General features: G+C 39.8%; 1 protein-coding gene across 1 annotated transcript in view; it reads right to left on the reverse strand.

The window, feature by feature from the left end:
• LOC126268127 (saccharopine dehydrogenase-like oxidoreductase) overlaps positions 1-15,886 on the reverse strand; it is a 77,581-nt gene extending 61,695 nt beyond the window's left edge. Inside the window, exon 1 of the mRNA XM_049973657.1 lies at positions 15,738-15,886. The gene's annotated coding sequence lies outside the window, so the exon portion shown is untranslated. The remainder of the gene's footprint in view (positions 1-15,737) is intronic.
• Between the last annotated feature and the right edge of the window lie 2,859 nt (positions 15,887-18,745).

The raw sequence follows: 18,745 nt of genomic DNA on the forward strand, positions 1-18,745 counted from the left end.
AGAAGACTTATGCTTCTCCGGCTGAGAAGTGGGAACTAACGTCCCTGATGGTGGGAGGGGAGGGGGGAGGGGAGTGTTGCTCCTCAAGTAGGTTGTGCAGGAGCAACAGGGGGAAATGCCCCTCACCATCAAGGGGACAGGTAGATGATGACGGCTCTGAGAGCCATCTGTATACAGTGGAATGGAAGATAGTAGAATTGATATCACAGCAGCGGCGTCGGTTGACGTCATATGCACAGGTTGTAGCCTTTCATGTTCTCTTAGCCTCAGTGTAGGTCAGTCAGACCAGGGTCTTTTATTCCATTTTTCTTTCTTTCTGGAGAATCCAGCAGTCTGGCAAGCGAGGCGAATGATGCTCTCTGCAGTTGACACAAATGGGAGGTGGTGCACAGGGAGTATTGGGATGTGAAGGACGTCCACAATCCTGACAGGTGATACTGGAAGTACAGTGGGAAGACATATGGCCGAACTTCCAGCACTCAAAGCACCACATCCGGGTAATGTGTCACCCTCTAAGGCCAAGATGAAGGCACATGCGGCAACCTGATTACCCCTTGGACCTGGGTGGACTTGCCAGATGAAATGGACACCTCGCCGCTCTAAACTGGCAAGCAACTCATCGTCAGACTGCAAAAGAAGGTCCCTGCGAAATATGATACCCTGGACCATATTTAAGCACTTATTAGGTGTGATGGAAACAGGACCATCCCCCATATTGTAACAGGCGAGTAGTGCCCGTGACTGGGCAGAGGATGCTATTGTGATCAAGACCGACCCTGACCGCATTTTGGACAAGCCCTCCACCTCCCCAAACTTGTCCTCTAAATGCTCCACAAGAAAACTGAGGTCTCACGGACAAGAAATATTTCCAATCAACTCTCATACATACAACGTACCTGGTTGAATATGCTTCGCTGCCATCCTTAGCCTGGTGTTCCTCCCATGCTGTGGCCAGGTGGGGGTGGGCGGACTGTTTAGGGTCGTATTTCTTAGTACTGAAGTTAGACCTTGACTGCTTAGAGACTGCTGGTGCTTGACTACCAGCAAGAGATGACGTACAATGCTTCATGTTGTGTCATCCGCCCTGATGCCACCCACTATGACCAGGTGTGCTCCCTGTGGGTGCCACTCAGACGCAGCAAAGACCACCTGGCAGGATGGCTATTGCTGGGAGTCCCAATGCCCCATTGTGATGGACATCTACTCCTTGGGATACATGGGGAGTTAACGCTGCAGGCATCAGCATCTGGAGTAATCCCTGTGTGGTCAGGGGGCTACAATCAACAAGGTACATGGCAGCCTCACCACAATGGACTGGCTACCGTGCTGCATATCGCGTGCAAATGAGCTAATAAGTCCATTATCGTCAGCAGCACAAAAAGCAATACTGCACAGTGAATGGAGGAAAATGCATCCAGGAGGGTGACCTCATCCAACAGCTGGAGAATGAGCGGAAGTGCAGATCCACATCGACGAAGGATGAAGAGGTCTCCGTGCATGGTGGACACTATGCACCATGTAATGCGCCCTTCCCCAATTTGCTCGCTCTTTGGGAAAATTTTGAAAAATGGAGGTCAAACCCTACAGAGGACCATCACATAAAGGCCAAAATGTGAGACTCCTTTCAATCACCTCTTACGACAGGCAGGAATACCTCGGGCCTATCCTAAAGCCCGGACCCACAGGGGGGTTCGAGTCCATGTCACGTCATGTTGTGGCACCTGTGTGTGCTCTCAGGGGCCCTATATGATATTAGGCAGGTGTACCAGTTTCTTTGACTCTTCAGTATATCTGTGATTTTTACATGATGCTTTGATTAAAAAACTGAGACATACATGGGCTGCATGTGTGGGCTATATGTATATAAATTGGTACAGAATTTTACACGAGTTTTCCTAATAACCTTTTCCCCTTATACAGTAATGGGAAAGGTTGTTAGGAAAACTCTCGTACAATTCTGAACCAATTTATTTCAGATTTTTACACAATGCTCTAATAAACATATTTTTAAAATATATGTAATATATAAATCTATATTTTATATATAAAGGCGAAATGTTGATAGCAAAAATCTCAAAACTCCTTGACAGATTTGCTTCGAACTGTTACATGATACAACACTGTACAGATGATCTGATAAGATTGACTGAAAGAGAATATTGACACATTCTTCCACATATATTATTTCCGCGCGAACGCGCGCACACGAACGAGCGAACACGCGCGAACACGAGCGAACACGAGCGAACACGAGCGAACACGAGCGAACACGAGCGAACACGAGCGAACACGAGCGAACACGAGCGAACACGAGCGAACACGAGCGAACACGCTGTTTAATTTTCTTCACTTCAGTCAGTTTTAAGAGGAAAGAGCAGTGCTAATTTTATAATTTCTCAACTTACGATTATATACTTCTATGGAATCTGAGTCATCCAAAACTGCATTCCTACCCATTCATATATTAAAAATATGAGAAATACTGTCATTAAAGCTACTATCCTCCCAGATCCAGCAGCTGAAGAGGTCTCTAGGTCTCTCCTGCACCCCTTACATTAATGATCCCAACCGATTCACCCGTTCATTTTAAGTCGCTTCTTTTCCCAGTTAAGGTTTCAATTGCAATAACAATAAACAAGGCTAAAAGTCAGAGAAAGTGGGGAAGGCGAGATGGACAGAGAGGTGTAGGAGAAGGAAATCGACAGAAGGGGAAGGAGGAGATGGGCAGAAAGTGGGCGAAGGAGGAGATGGAGAAAGATTGGGAGGGAGGGGGACAAGATGGACAAAGAGCTAAGGAAGACGATGAGGTGGACACGGAGGGGGAGGAGGAGACGGACAGAGAGAGAGAAAGGAGAAGGAGATTAGGATGCATATAAAATTCCCACACACATTTAGCAATTGCAAAGCATTTCCAGGTTCGCTTGCATATGTATAAAACATTAACAAAGTGGGATAGGGTAGGGTGAGGATAAGGCAAGAAGTTAGAAATGGCTTAATCAAAGGCACCACATCCCAGTATTCACCTTAGCAACAAGGGGAAACCATGCAAATCGTCACAAATGTGTGTCCTGTACATTAAGGGGAGTAACCATCTCACTCAGTACACGATTCAGAAACAAATCACAAAATACATCTACATTGTGAGTGCAACACGCACAAGGAATAAATCAATGAACTAGAAATTTTGAAAATAAAAATGCTAGTTAAAAAGTGAAAACTTTTGACTATAAACTTGTTCTTGTTTTTGACTATATATGTTGTGAAGTCGGCAACTGTTGTCTTTGTAGATTGACCTTTTCTGAAACCATTCTGTGCCCTACTTATTATTTTATGTTTCTCTATGAAACTTACTATTCTATCCTTTATGACTTTTTACAATTTTCAACAGAACAGATGTGATGTTGATAGGCCTGTAGCTGCCAGAATTCCCTTCGTGTTCTCTTTTATATAGAAGGATTACTTTTCTTTTCTTTAAGCAATTTGTAAATATTCCTTCCTTCAGTATTTTATTTATAAGGAACGTGATAGGTTTTGTTAGGTTTTTATAAATATGCTTAACACTTTACAGAGATGTGCCATCCTATCCGTCTGCCTTTTTAAGTATTTATTTACGGCTTTTGACTCATCTGTTATGATAGGAATAAACAACCTGTTACTTTTCTGGAGTTTTTATATTATTTACAATTTTAATGTTTTGGTTTTTGACCAACCCATCCACTACAGCCACATAGTACTGACCGAAAATTTCAAATACTTCATATAGATTGTTTAGTTTTGTTCCTTCCTTTATTAAGTGTGATAACATGAGCTGGTATTTTGTCTCTTACCTGCCTGTGCCCACACAGTTTTTAGATACAGGGTGTTTCAAAAATGACCGGTAAATTTGAAACGGCAATAAAAACTAAATGAGCAGCGATAGAAATACACCGTTTGTTGCAATATGCTTGGGACAGCAGTACATTTTCAGGCGGACAAACTTTCGAAATTACAGTAGTTACAATTTTCAACAACAGATGGTGCTGCAAGTGATGTGAAAGATATAGAAGACAACGCAGTCTGTGGGTGCGCCATTCTGTACGTCGTCTTTCTGTTGTAAGCGTGTGCTGTGGACAACATGGTTTATTCCTTAGAACAGAGGATTTTTCTGGTGTTGGAATTCCACCGCCTAGAACACAGTGTTGTTGCAACAAGACGAAGTTTTCAACAGAGGTTTAATGTAACCAAAGGACCGAAAAGCGATACAATAAAGGATCTGTTTGAAAAATTTCAACGGACTGGAACGTGACGGATGAATGTGCTGGAAAGGTAGGGCGACTGCGTACGGCAACCACAGAGGGCAACGCGCAGCTAGTGCAGCAGGTGATCCAACAGCGGCCTCGGGTTTTACGTTCGCCGTGTTGCAGCTGCGTCCAAATGACGCCAACATCCACGTATCGTCTCATGCGCCAGAGTTTACACCTCTATCCATACAAAATTCAAACGCGGCAACCCCTCAGTGCCACTACTATTGCTGCACGAGAGACATTCGTTAGCGATATAGTGCACAGGATTGATGACAGCGATATGCATGTGGGCAGCATTTGGTTTACTGACGAAGCTTATTTTTACCTGGACGGCTTCGTCAATAAACAGAACTGGCGCATATGGGGAACCGAAAAGCCCCATGTTGCAGTCCCATCGTCCCTGCATCCTCAAAAAGTACTGGTCTGGGCTGCCATTTCTTCCAAAGGAATCATTGGCCCATTTTTCAGATCCGAAACGATTACTGCATCACGCTATCTGGACATTCTTCGTGAATTTGTGGCGGTACAAACTGCCTTAGACGACACTGCGAACACCTCGTGGTTTATACAAGATGGTGCCCGGCCACATCGCACGGCCGACGTCTTTAATTTCCTGAATGAATATTTCGATGATCGTGTGATAGCTTTGGGCTATCCGAAACATACAGGAGGCGGCATGGATTAGCCTCACTATTCGCCAGACATGAACCCCTGTGACTTCTTTCCATGGGGACACTTGAAAGACCAGGTGTACTGCCAGAATCCAGAAACAATTGAACAGCTGATGCAGTACATCTCATCTGCATGTGAAGCCATTCCGCCAGACACGTTGTCAAAGGTTTCGGGTAATTTCATTCAGAGACTACGCCATATTGCTACGCATGGTGGATATGTGGAAAATATCGTACTATAGAGTTTCCCAGACCGCAGCGCCATCTGTTGTTGACAATTGTAACTGCTGTAATTTCGAAAGTTTGTCTGCCTGAAAATGTACTGTTGTCTCAAGCATATTGCAACAAACGGTGCATTTCTATCGCTGCTCGTTTAGTTTGTATTGCCGTTTCAAATATACCGGTCATTTTTGAAACACCCTGTATATCTGACGAAGTTTTTATTATATGTTTATAATAGCTGGCTTTTCTCCCCCTTATCGAACTGCTGTAGGCTTCCTTTGTGTTTTTACAGACCCCACCCTTCACTAAACCTTTATCCTCCTGATTAATATTTATATACTTCTTTTAATTCTTCCCTATTCCAAATTTTTGCTGTGATCTAGTTTTTAGTGAGCTTTTCTTGTACTTTACTACGTACTTTTCGACAGCTAATATTTATAAAATTTCACAGAAAATTTTTCCAACTCTCTTCTAATTTTTGCACTATAATCCTCTCCCAGTTTTGTTTTCAGTGAAACTTCCAAGATAACTTAGGTTTCCTTTTCTGGACTGCTTCAGTTCTATCACTATACCTTCATTGCTCATAACATTACCATGCACTTCAATTGAATGGCCATAGTTGTCTGCAATTATCGTGTTCATGAACTGTAAATTCAATATGTTCTCTGATATGTCAGTGATTACACAACGTATGACAGTGTCTACAGTATCTGTACATCCTGTTGGACTTTTTCTGTGTGTCTGCATGTTGAATGAGCTTCAGATAACAAGGAAGCTTCTTGCACAAATATTCCCCCTCATTGTGATTAATATTAAAGTCGTCTACCATTAAAAAAGTGAATTCTTTGGCAAGTCTGCCTAGTAATATCTCAAATTCGAAGGGGAAACTATCCACTTTTGAGATATGGTGACTGATACAGGGACAGCACAACACTTTTTTCCTAGCAGCTGCTGCTTCAGTAACTAGTTCTGTACAGTTAAGTATATGATATGCAGTACCATCAATTACATTAATATCAACATACACAAAGTTGAAAAAAGTCATGAAATAGCAATACACACATATACAGATGGCAGCAGTATCATGTACACAAGGTATACAAGGGCAATGCATTGGCACAGCTGTCATTTGCACTCATTAAGTCATGGAAAAGGTTTCTGATGTAATTATGAACACACAATGGGACTTAGCAAACATTGAATGTGGGCTGATAGTTGGAGATACACACATAGGGCATTCCATTTCTGAAAGGACAACGTAGTTACCGATGCTGTTCACTTAACCATGAGCAGCAGTGTTTGTATAGAGTTTTCAGTACTAATAGACAAGCAACACCATGTTAAATAATAGCAAAACTCAATGTGGGATGTACAACAAATCTACCCATTAGGATAGTGTGGCAAAATTTGGCATTAATGGGCTATGGTAGAAGGTGATTGACACGAATACCTTTGCTATGAGCCCAACAGGCATCACCTACAACAGTCTTGGGCTCTTGACCATATCAGTTGCACCCTAGAGGACTAGAAAACAGTGGCCCGGTCATATGAGTCATGATTTCAGTTGGTAAGAGCTGATGACAGGGTTCCAGTGTAGTACACACCGATAAAGCCATGGATTCAAGTTGTCAACAAGGCACTATGCAAGCTGGTGATGGCTCCATAATGGTGTGGGCTGTGTTTACATGGATTGGACTGGGTTCTCTGGTCCAACTGAATCAGTCATTGACTGGAAATGTTCGGCTACTCTGACACCATTTGTTTGGTTTGATGAACATTCCAAACAATTCATGCAAATGATTTGGCCATCCAGATTGCCCGATGTATGACACAATTGAGAGGTCAGTTTGTGCACAAAACACTGTACCAGCAAGACTCTTGCAGTTCTGGGTTACTATAGAGGCAGCAAGACTCACGAGTTTCTCCAGAGGACTTCCAGTGACTTGTGGAATCCATGTCATGTTGAGTTGCTGCACAACACTGGCCAAAAAGGAGGTCCAACACAATATTAGGAGATATTCCATGACTTGTCATCTCAGTGCACATAGCTACACCATCACTTTTGTTTCTTACTTCTACAATAATGTGCCATATTTTATATACTTTTAGATTAGCTTATTTTCCCTTAGCTGTGCCACAATAAAAACGTTTGGCATCTCAGTAGCTAATAACACATCAATTTCATCTGATTTATTGGAGGCATATTGCACATTTTGATGAAGTACTTCACAACCTTTTCCAGCTATTCTCCTGCCAGCTACATTGGATGTGTATCTGAGATTTGCTTATACAGTCCTTTGTAATACAGATGGCACCTTTATACCAGTGTCTAAATTAGTAATTCCATTACTCAATATATTATTTTCACACACACCACTTACCTTGTGTGTTTACCCTTTGTTCTGACTATGACTAAAAAACCAAACTTTTTTGGGTTTGTTTTAGGACACAAGAACAACTGAAGTCACTAGTGCCCATGTCAACCGTACAACACTAATACGAGAAAGAAGTTAAAAGTGATTACATGTTAAGCAAAATTGACAGATGGCAAGGCAGCTAAGACCAAGGATCTTCCTCTTGGAGAAAGATCCACAAAATGCACCGTAGAGACAGTGGAGATCCTGAACTAAAGATTAAATGTCCTTTGCCATATTGCTACAATGGGTAAAAAGTAAAACGCAGTTGACAGCCTGCGTATCGTTCACTGACATGGCGTAACTCAGACAGCAGACATACACTAGAATGTAAGTGGTTTAAAAAATTGGTCAGAAAATGGCAAACCATCAAAGGTTGATGACAACGAGCACACATTGGTGGAAGATCACCATCTAACAAGTGATGATGGCTAAAATGATGTCAACAGATGCCAACATGGAGATCAATAGAAGGAATGGAAGAGCTAGCGGGCCAAGGTAGGAGGACTGCAGCCTTGGCAGCAGCCTCGTTTCCTGTCAGACCGAAGTGACCAAGCACCCACAAACATCACAGCAGGTCCATCAAGAGTGAGGATGTGGAAGCTTTCTTGGACCCCTTGCACTAAGGAATGGACTGTGTACAACACGCAGACACTCTGAAGGGCACAGATAATTGGGGCATATGACAATCAATAACCCTGTGTCACTGGATGTAATGCATGGCTTGATAAAAGACGAAGAGCTCTGCTGTAAATATTGTGCAATGTTCCTGAAGCCAAAACTGAAAGTGGCCAGTGCCAATGATGAAGGCGTAAACAACGCCATAGTGTCTTACACCCATCAGTATACATGAAGGTGCTATTGTTAAGTTGTGTGTAAATGTTGAGAAACTTACAGTGATAGATCAAATCCAGAGTAGTTTCCTTAGGAAGCAAATGAAGTCTAAGATGAACACTGGCCGCCGCACAAAGCCAAGGTGGTGAAGGGTTCACACCCATTGGAAACATGGCAGGTAAAAGCTCAAACTGGCAGACAGCACTATTTTTCTCCTGTGCACAATAGTTGAACCTGTCCATCTACTTCTAATTTCTTTCCCTACCGCAGTCCCTCCTTTTGATGGTACTGCTGCTGTTACTGTTGGTGCTGCTTCTGCTACAGCTGCTTTTATTGGACTTGGTGAAGGTGCTGGCTTATCCTCAGATGATCCTTAATTTGCAACTAATGTGGTTGCTGATGCATGAAGGTGGTGTTGCTTATTTGAAACCAGTCATTAAGATTCTCTTGCTGCTATAGGTAATATTGTTGCTGCCAATACTATCCTTGGTATAACTGCCTTTACTGTTGTTGTAACAATGTTGACAATTTGTTTGGCTATCAGTTACTTACCCAATCTGTTAAGATGCACAGCATGAGCAGTATAAAACCTTGGGCAAATACAGATTGTGTCAATCTGGACATTTCTGAAATATGTGCAAATATTTGAGCAACTTTTATAATGCTCTGTGATGTCTTTGTTTACACATGACCATTGTGTGTGTGTGTGTGTGTGTGTGTGTGTGTGTGTGTGTGTGTGTGAGAGAGAGAGAGAGAGAGAGAGAGAGAGAGAGAGAGAGTGTTATAAGTTCCATGGATCATGAACACGATTCTTTCGTAATGATGTGGAACTTGTCAAAGTACACAAGATTCATTTATCCCAAATAATCATTGTTAGTCTTATATACAGTACAATTGTTAATGCTTACTGTATTTCTTTGGCCTATGTTTAAAAATTCATCTATGGAGTAGAAGGAGTTGTCATTCAGGAATTCCCTTAACTTACTTTTGAATGCCGATTGGTTGTCTGTCAGACTTTTGATATTGTTTGGCAATTGACCAAAAATCTTTGTGGCAGTATAATTCACCCCCTTTTGTGCCAATGTCAAATTCACTGAACGGTAGTGAAGATCACCCTGTCTCCTAGTATTGTAGCTGTGGACTGTGCTATTAATTCTGAAGTGATCTGGGTTACTAACAACAAATTTCATTAGGCTGTATATATATTGTGAAGCTACTGGCAATATCCCTAATTCTTTAAATAATTGTCTACAAGATGATCTTGGATGAGCCCCAGACATTATTCTGATAACACGTTTTTGTGCAATAAATACCTTCTTTCTTAGTGATGAATTGCCCCAAAAGATGATTCCGTAAGAAAGCAACGAATGAAAATATGCATCGTAAGCTAACTTACTGATGTGCTTGTCTCCAAAATTTGCAATGACAATAACAGCATAGGTAGCTGAGCTCAATCGTTTCAGTAGATTGTCAATGTGTGTCTTCCAGTTTAAATTCTGATCAATACAGACACCCAGAAATTTTGAACAATCTGCTTTAGCTAAAGATTTTCCCCCACACTCTATATTTATTTCCGGTGTTATGCCTTTCCCTGTACTGAACTGTATGTACAGTGTTTTTTCAAAGTTCAATGAAAGTCCATTTGCGGAAAACCACCTAATAACTCTTTGAAAAACATTATTTGCATTTTCCTCAGCTGATTCTTGCTTTTTAGGCTTGATTACAATACTTGTATCATCTGCAAAGAGAACCAAGTTTGCATCTTCATGAATATAATTAGGCAAGTCATTAACATATATTAAAAATAATAAATGCCCAAGACAGAACCCTGTGGTACCCCATTCTTCATACATCCCAGTCTGAATAATCTGATGCCCTTTGTGTACTATGTGGATTTACTGTTTCAACCTTCTGCATTCTACCAGTTAAATATGAAGTGAACCATCTGTGTACTGAACCATTCATTCCATAGTACTTCAGCTTATCTAAGAGGATTTCATGATCCACACAATCAAAAGCCTTAGAGAGATCACAGAAAATCCCAACTGGTGATGTTCTACTACCCAAAGCATTTAAAATTTGATCAGTGAAAGCGTGTATAGCACTATCTGTTGAAACACCTTTCTGAAAACCGAACTGACATTTTGTTAAAACGTTATTCCCACTAATGTGTAAAGTTACTCTTGAGCACATTACTTTTTCAAACACTTTTGAGAAGGATGTCAGAAGTGAAATAGGACGATAATTGTTGATGTCTGTCTTGTCATCTTTTTTATACAAGGGTTTAACTATGGCATATTTCAATCTGTCAGGAAATATTCCCTGATTCAATGAGCTATTACATATGTGGCTAAGAACTCGACTTATCAGGTGTGGACAAGATTTTAGTATTCTATTGGAGATACCATCAGTTCCATGCGAGTTTTTATTCTTAAGTGAATTTATTATTTTCTTAATTTCAGACGGTGAGGTGGGTAGGATTTCAATTTCATTTGTTTGCACCGGGAATGCCTCTTTCATATAGAGTTCTGCCCTATCTGGTGAGCAGCTGGTGCCTATATTTTCCACTACATTTATAAAATGATTATTAAAAATCTTTTCAACCTGTGATTTTTCATTTATATGCTTTTCATTGTGCTTAACAGTAATAATGTTGTCTTGTGAACTTGGTTGCCCTGTTTCCCTTTTAACTATATTCCATATTGTTTTAACTTTGTCATCAGAGGTGCTAATCTCAGACTTGATACACATACTTCTGGATTTTTTTATAACTTTCCTTAATATATTACAATATTTCTTATAATGGTTGAGCTTTTCTTCATCTCGACTTATTCTAGTGTCTTGGTATAGTTCCCATTTCCGGCTACAAGAAATTTTAATCCCTTTACTCAGCCATGGTTTTTTATCAAGTTTATTTGAATTATGATTCACTAATTTCTTAGGAAAACTGTTTTCAAATATACCCACAAGTTTATCATGGAATAAGTTAAATTTAACATTTGCATCAGGTTCCTGATAAACATCCTCCCAGTCTACCCTTTTCAAGCTTTCCTTAAATTGTTGAATTGTTATATGGTTAATTGGGCGTATTATTTTGTTTTTTTTTTTTCACATTACTGTATGGAGCAAAGTCATGAATTGAAAGTAGCTGTGCATCGTGATCAGAAAGCCCGTTCTTAATAGGATAGGTGCTTACTTCTTTCAATTTATCTTGGCCTATGAAAATGTTATCTATCAGGATGCTACTGTCTTGTACAATACGAGTAGGAAAATCAATGACTGATGTCAGATTGTAAGAGCAAAGTAATAGTTCAAGGTCGTTCTTCTTGCTTGAGTGTTTAAGAAAATCTACGTTAAAATCTCCACAAATAATAATGTGTTTTCCCTTTTCTGACAGATAACGCAGCAAGAGATCTAGGTTTTTAAGAAACATTTGAAAATTTCTAAGTGGAGACCTATAAACAGTCACAATTATGAATTTACCACTGTCCAATTTAAGCTCACAAGCGCATACTTCAATGTGCTGTTCTACACAGAATTTTGCGGTTTCTATGTTTTTAAAACTATGTTCCCCCTTAACATAAATGGCAGCTCCTCCTTTCTCCATATTGTCTCTACAAAAATAAGTTGCTAGTTTATACCCATTAATATTTACATTTTCCATTTGTGTAGTTATATGATGTTCAGATAGGCACAGTACATCAACTTCTGTTGTATTTTTAATATTCTCAAAACAAATTATTAGTTCGTCTATTTTGTTCCTTAATCCCCTGATATTTTGGTGAAATATATTAACACAACTGTTTCCTCTACCTTTATTCGAACCATTTATTTTTTTACCTTTAAGAGCTGCCTGTCTGGACATTTTGTTCAACCTAAAAAAGGTGCCCCTATGCCCTTTCGGGTAACAGGGGTTTTGCCTTGAGTGCTAGTGGCCCCCTTTAGACGACCTACAATTAAATCAGCTAATCTATCCTTCCCTAGACTATTTAGGTGCAGGCCATGTTGAGTGTATCCCCATCTCCCAATGCTACCAACAGGCACTGTATAAATGTGTGTTTTTGCACCGTCCAGCAGCTGCTCGCTCAACTCTCAGTTAACTCGCCACACAGAAGGGTTAACCGAGGGCTGATCGTAACGCTGCAATACCTCAACAAAACCCACATCCGTACATCCTGTTGCAGCTCCTATTTTATCCAGTCACTCTTAATATCATAATTCCTATCCTTAGCCAGGCTGTTTCCTGCCCCACCTATTACTATCACCTCATCATTCTTGTCAAAGTCCCTACAGAGTGGTCCTATGTCTTCTATCACCTGGCTAAGCCTAGCACTTGGCTTAAACAAACTCGTGACCTAGAGAGAGAGAGAGAGAGAGAGAGAGAGAGAGAGAGAGAGAGAGAGAGTTGGCTTTTCTCAAGCCTATCATATCCAACTAAAAGAATGCAGAAAGTTATATGTAACAACTCAACCAATGTAAGCAAGGGAGATACTTCTGATTGGAGAGAAATCATTTATGGAGCCCATAGGTCTCAATTTTAGATTCACTTCTGTTTTTCATACATCTAACTAACCTTCAATTGAAAATACTGTGCAGCAAATAAGTACCTTTTGCAAATAACACTAATACTGTAATCAATCCATGCAAAAGAAGAAATGGTAACTAATATTCTTCAAAGTATTATTGATTGCTGAGTGGGTTTCTGCACATGGCCTCACTCTCAACTTCAAAAAGACAACATATTTAGTATTACAAATCTAGAGGTACTGTACCAATGATAAGTGTAATATGCGGTGAGGACATAACCATGGTGAGAATGCCAAAATTTCTAGGTATCCCTACTGACAAGAATTTAATATGGGAAAAACACATTCTGGATCTCTTTAGACAACTCAGTTCAGCCACATTTACACTTTGGATCATTGCAAATCTTGGGGAGAGACAAATTAGTAAGTTGACATATTTTCATTCAATGATGTCCTAAGCAATAATGTTCTGGGGTAGCTCAGCTTTAAGACAGAAAATGTTCATTGTTCAAACACGTGATCATCTGTTTAAGGAGTTATGCATTTTGACTACTAACTCACAGTATATTTATCCCCTATTGAAATTTGTTTAAACATTTCAAAGCAGTTCAGAAGGAACAACGTTTAATATTGTTACAGAACCAGAAGAAAAATGGATGAAATGAATGTCAAATGACTGATTCCATCTCACTGCAATATTAGTTGCACAAATGATCTATGGAACATGGGAACACACCAAGTGGCAGACACTGAACAGAGGAAACAGTACTTTTCCAGAAAGTCACACTTCCAAAAAATCTTAATGACTAGCCTAAATGGAATGTAAGTCTTATCTCCCCCCCCCCCCCCCAATGCCTCCAAATTATATAGCAACCAAATTTAACATAAATTAAGGGAAACCCAGATCTTTCCTGATACTTTGGTTTCAGATAAGGCACGTGTGCTGTATTATTTGTCGTAGTGCATTAATCAACTAGAGGACAAACATTGGTCCAGGGCAGACGTTTTTGATTTGGCAAAAGCTAGTGACACTCTCCCAAGACATATTAAATACTGAAGCACCATTGCATTAGTAAAGATTTATTTAAACAGTAGGATGAAGGTGGTTATTGTTAATGGTAGAGAGTGTGGCAACTTGCAAGTACATGTCCTCACAGGTTTTTGTTGAACCCCAGTATTATTTATAATAATGGCTTGCCACATAAAAATAGGACCATCTACTTGTAGTCATTTACTCTCAGATACAGCTGTCTGAATAACATCAGAAACAACAGAGAAGTTGAAATATGAAACAGATCAAACCACTGACAACTTTGAACTTGGAGGAATGAAAACTTCCTATGAATCAATCAAAATAAGGCATAGGATTGAAATATTACATGTAATAAGGATTGAGGGCTGTTAATTCCCTTGAGATAACCACCAATTCTAAACTTCCTTGGGATAACACAGAAAAAGTGGTAGCCTGTGAGATATTAACAGCAGTATATTTTCGCCTTTGTGTTAGCATCCAGAGATGAAAGTTGTCTATTATGCCTAAATACAGTGGCATTATGTGGGACCACCGAAAGAGTACAACCAACGTATTTGAGAATAATGTAACAGCAGGCCATCCAGATATCATTAACATCACTCTGACATTTTTGCAGCACAATTCTTGTGAAGGAGAGGATTGAAGATACCAGCAATACAAAATATGCCATAAAACAGAACCACAAATAATTGTTACCTGGCATCATTCCATTGTACAACTACAAAAAACAGTTTTGCAAACAAATCAATTACACACACTGCAATACATCTGTTTTTCAGGGAGCTACCACATCAACAATTCAAAATAAAAATCAGAGATTTTTATTCAGAGCCCTTACATCTCTAAGAAGTTGACGAATTCTTAATTGAGGGCAAGAAAATATTTATTATTGTTCTTGGAAAATTGGAATGCGATCGGTCGGTAAATAGTAACATAATGCACGTATTAAAAATAATGTAGTATACTGTCATACGTAATGACAAAAATTAATAACTCGTCGAGAGAGAGAGAGAGAGAGAGAGAGAAAAGGACGTAATTGTAATGTCGCTTGTAACGCCTCATATCACTTTCCAGGTCCCTACAGAAATAAAAATTCTACCCAGTTCGAAGAAAGGCTAAACTTGAACGTACAGTTCACGACGAGATTAGGGACGACGCGCAAACCCTGACAGGGAACAACTGGGAAGGAAATTGGTTGCGTCATTTTCAAAGGAATCTCTAGGTGCGACCTAGGGAAACAACGGGAGGGGATTTTACTCTCTAAAGAGAATTCAGCGCCTTACCACTGCGCCACTTAGTTTGGTATTTAACTGGGGTTTAGTTTGCAGGAACTATTTCGCACAAAAAAAAAACACACGCCGCAAAGTAAGTCTATGATGCTATGTGCTGCACAAGCACTGACAACTATATAGGACACAAATTGTCACCGTCGTAGTGCAAATTTGGCGGAACCTCACCTCTCCTACACAAAGGAGACTGTGGTTTACGATAGCGTTAATGCCTTACGTTCTGACGGATATCCCTAAACTAGAAGCACGTGAAAACAAGTTGGTTAATATAATTCGTCAAATGATTCAAACCTGTATTACTAAATAAACAATCATGCCTAAAAAGACTAAAAATACAGAGAAAACTCTAATCTACTTGACTACCGGCTTTACGTACAAAACATATATAGGAAGCCGAACCAACGTCATAACAAGTACTGTCTTTGTCATGATTTACAAAGAAATTTTATGAAGATAAATACACACCGCTTGTTTACACGTCACCGACGTCAAAGTATAAGCTGTGTTCACACTTCGCGTCACCAGTGCGTCAACCCAACTGTCAATAACTGCGATTCTACGACCTCATCCACAATGTACACAGCACCTGTTGCAAGCTCAGAGATTATACCCTTCACAACGTAAGTTAAGCTAATGTCACCGAAAAAATTATCTACTGGCCAATTAATGAAATGAAAATATTGGAAATATCTAAAACACAGCGTTTAAATTATAAAACCGAAAACTTGTATCTTCCTAGTATTTTTCTCGTAGTTAAACAAGTATATCTTACCATATTTCATAACGGATTGCAACTGTTTTAATCTTCCGAACACAGTTTCACTTCTTAAAGTAATATGCTGTCCACATGATCGAAGAAGCAATAAAGACATTATTTATACACATATTCTAATTCTTAGTTATTGAGAATTCGTATAAGATCACATTAACCACTGTAAAAGTCAGCTGTGAGCTCAATACTAGTATTGAGCTCACGAACTGGAAACAATAAGAAGATATGTCACTACTTTAAATAAACAAATTAGAAACATAAATGTACAGAATACAAAATACAAAGAACAAATAATTTTAAATCTTCTTCAGAGAAGTGTGTCTGGATCACCGCTCTTCATGTAATCCATATTTTTTCAGTACAGTAAAGACTAAGTCTGTAACTATTTCCTCTGTGGCTTAACTGCAGACTTCACATAGATGACGCAGTTATTAAAGATGAAATCATTGCTTCGGAATTGCAGCATTTTCAGTGAAATCAGATTTTAGAAGTTTGGAATTTAAAGGTTAATCAAGATTAATCATTTACAAAAGTCACGTGGAATGCTGCATAGCCTGTAACATTTCTCTATAAAACAAACTTAATCTGAAAGTACCATGTCAAGGTCAAATCACAGTGACCGTCACATCACGGTACCGTCACGTCAGAGAGACTTCGATCGTCTATAGCGTCCACTTCCTTCAATGAACTACATAAGCGCCAGTTCACACAGAAAAGGTCCCTCCAAGTACCCATATGCCTTCGTACTATATAGTGCAGTGTTTTCCGTGAATGTTCAATGTTGTACGTCCCCTTTTTACTGTGCTGCGAACAGAAACCACACTGTCGCCGTGTTTTTTAATTGTGCGTACCTATTTCCTAGGTGTTTTTTAATCAGGATCACTGACCTCTTTGTTTTTTATTTCTCTTCACAACTTTTTCGCCATGTACCAGTTTTAAACAATCACCGTTTTATCACTGGTTTTTATTGTTATGTCTCCTCATTATGTTTTTTAACTTTTTACAGAGTGGCGTATTACGCTGCTGCCAGCCCGCCCCTCCTCCGGGGGAGGAGGGAGCTAAATTCAATAAAGAAAAAAAAAAATAAAATAGAAAAGGCGTGTCGCGGACGCATGGCGGTGGCGAGTTTGGGACATGGCACGGACAGGACGTCAGAAATTCACACTGAAATGACGCTGTCAAAGACGCGGGACGGTCGCGCTATGAGTGGATCAGAATAAGTAGCCTTCACCAGACGAAAATGTTGTTGCAATGGTTCTTTTGCAAACGTGAATTTGTCAAAGCATTGAAGAATCCGAGAGCTGCTGGAAATGAACTCTACTGATAGATAACCTTACAGTTTTCGCTACCTCATATGATAAGTTAAAAGTGCCAAGAAGAAATCCATACGTGGACTGTGACAGTGTGTCTCAACTGAGAAGCAGAATTTCTGTGAGCAGGTACAAGTAAATAGTGGATTTACACATGTCTGGCAAAACCCTTTGACTGAGGATGGAAGACGTAATGCTGGCAGTACATGTTTAGCGTAATTTCAATAAGACTAGTGTTAAATTTTTCCATATCTTCTGCACCTGATGCAATATTAACTTAAAATGGGATTTTAACTGACTTCATTAATCACACAAGATAGAGAAACATGAGCCATAAATCCGCTTTCAGGCGGCCATAACGCCGAATGTTGCGCGTTACGGCCAAACATCAAAATATATCACTTATTTACTTGGAGCTAGAAAGAGGTAGCGCTCTCTTTCCAGCGTTAAAAACAGTTTCTAAATGTTAGCCATATTTCGTATGCAGCAACCATTCGGGGCTACAAACGGTCGTGATGGGGACCACTAAGCGACGCGGCCCCACACGCTCTCTCTGTGTGAATTGCTCAGTTTATTGACATGGACGTTGCGCGAAACAGGTAACATTTCAATGTTACCGTGGCCTAAGGCCTCCGTATCGAGCTGACTTTTGGAGTCGTAATTGGCACTGCCCCTGTAGTTCCGACACGACCGCTACATATCACTTTATTTCCCTGTGCTTTATTATGCGTCTAAATGGCATAATATTGGAAATCTCTGTTATTTCGACAGAGGCACTAGCATTACAGTTTGTATAGTATTTCACTGAGACTAGTTTAATATGAAATACAGACAAACTGCAGGATAATATTGTACTGTAGTCCATGCCACGTAGGAAGACACTCGATAACAGAGAGATGAATCAGCAGGGTACTGTGGAGGTGACGAGGTTTGCGTAAGTGTGGCAGCATACAGCAGCCAAAAACAATGTCTGAGTCGCCAAACCGCGTTGTTGCTGACAAAAATCACGTTCGTTTGCCTACAAAAATCATATTATATATTCAAATCTGTTAGGGGATAATACATTTTAAAACCAATTTTAATCAGTCCTCTACATGAGAGACGTACTGACGACGTTCCTTCCGCTGTTCCAAAACTTCTGAATCATGTCGGAAGATAAAAACAGATGGTACAGCTTTGTTACGATATCAAACAAATTTTTTTCTCAAAAGACGATTGTCTAACGACAATGTTATCAAAACTGGTTACATATTTGTCATTTTAGTGCAAATTGGGCTTTATTCAACGTAAAAACGTGATACACAACAAAATTAACTTCAAACATAAACTGAAATCACTATATTTGCTTAACAACTGCTTCTGCTCAACAGAATACTTAAAAAGAAGTGTAA

Source organism: Schistocerca gregaria, chromosome 4 (genome assembly GCF_023897955.1).
Source record: "Schistocerca gregaria isolate iqSchGreg1 chromosome 4, iqSchGreg1.2, whole genome shotgun sequence".
Lineage (NCBI taxonomy): Eukaryota > Metazoa > Arthropoda > Insecta > Orthoptera > Acrididae > Schistocerca > Schistocerca gregaria.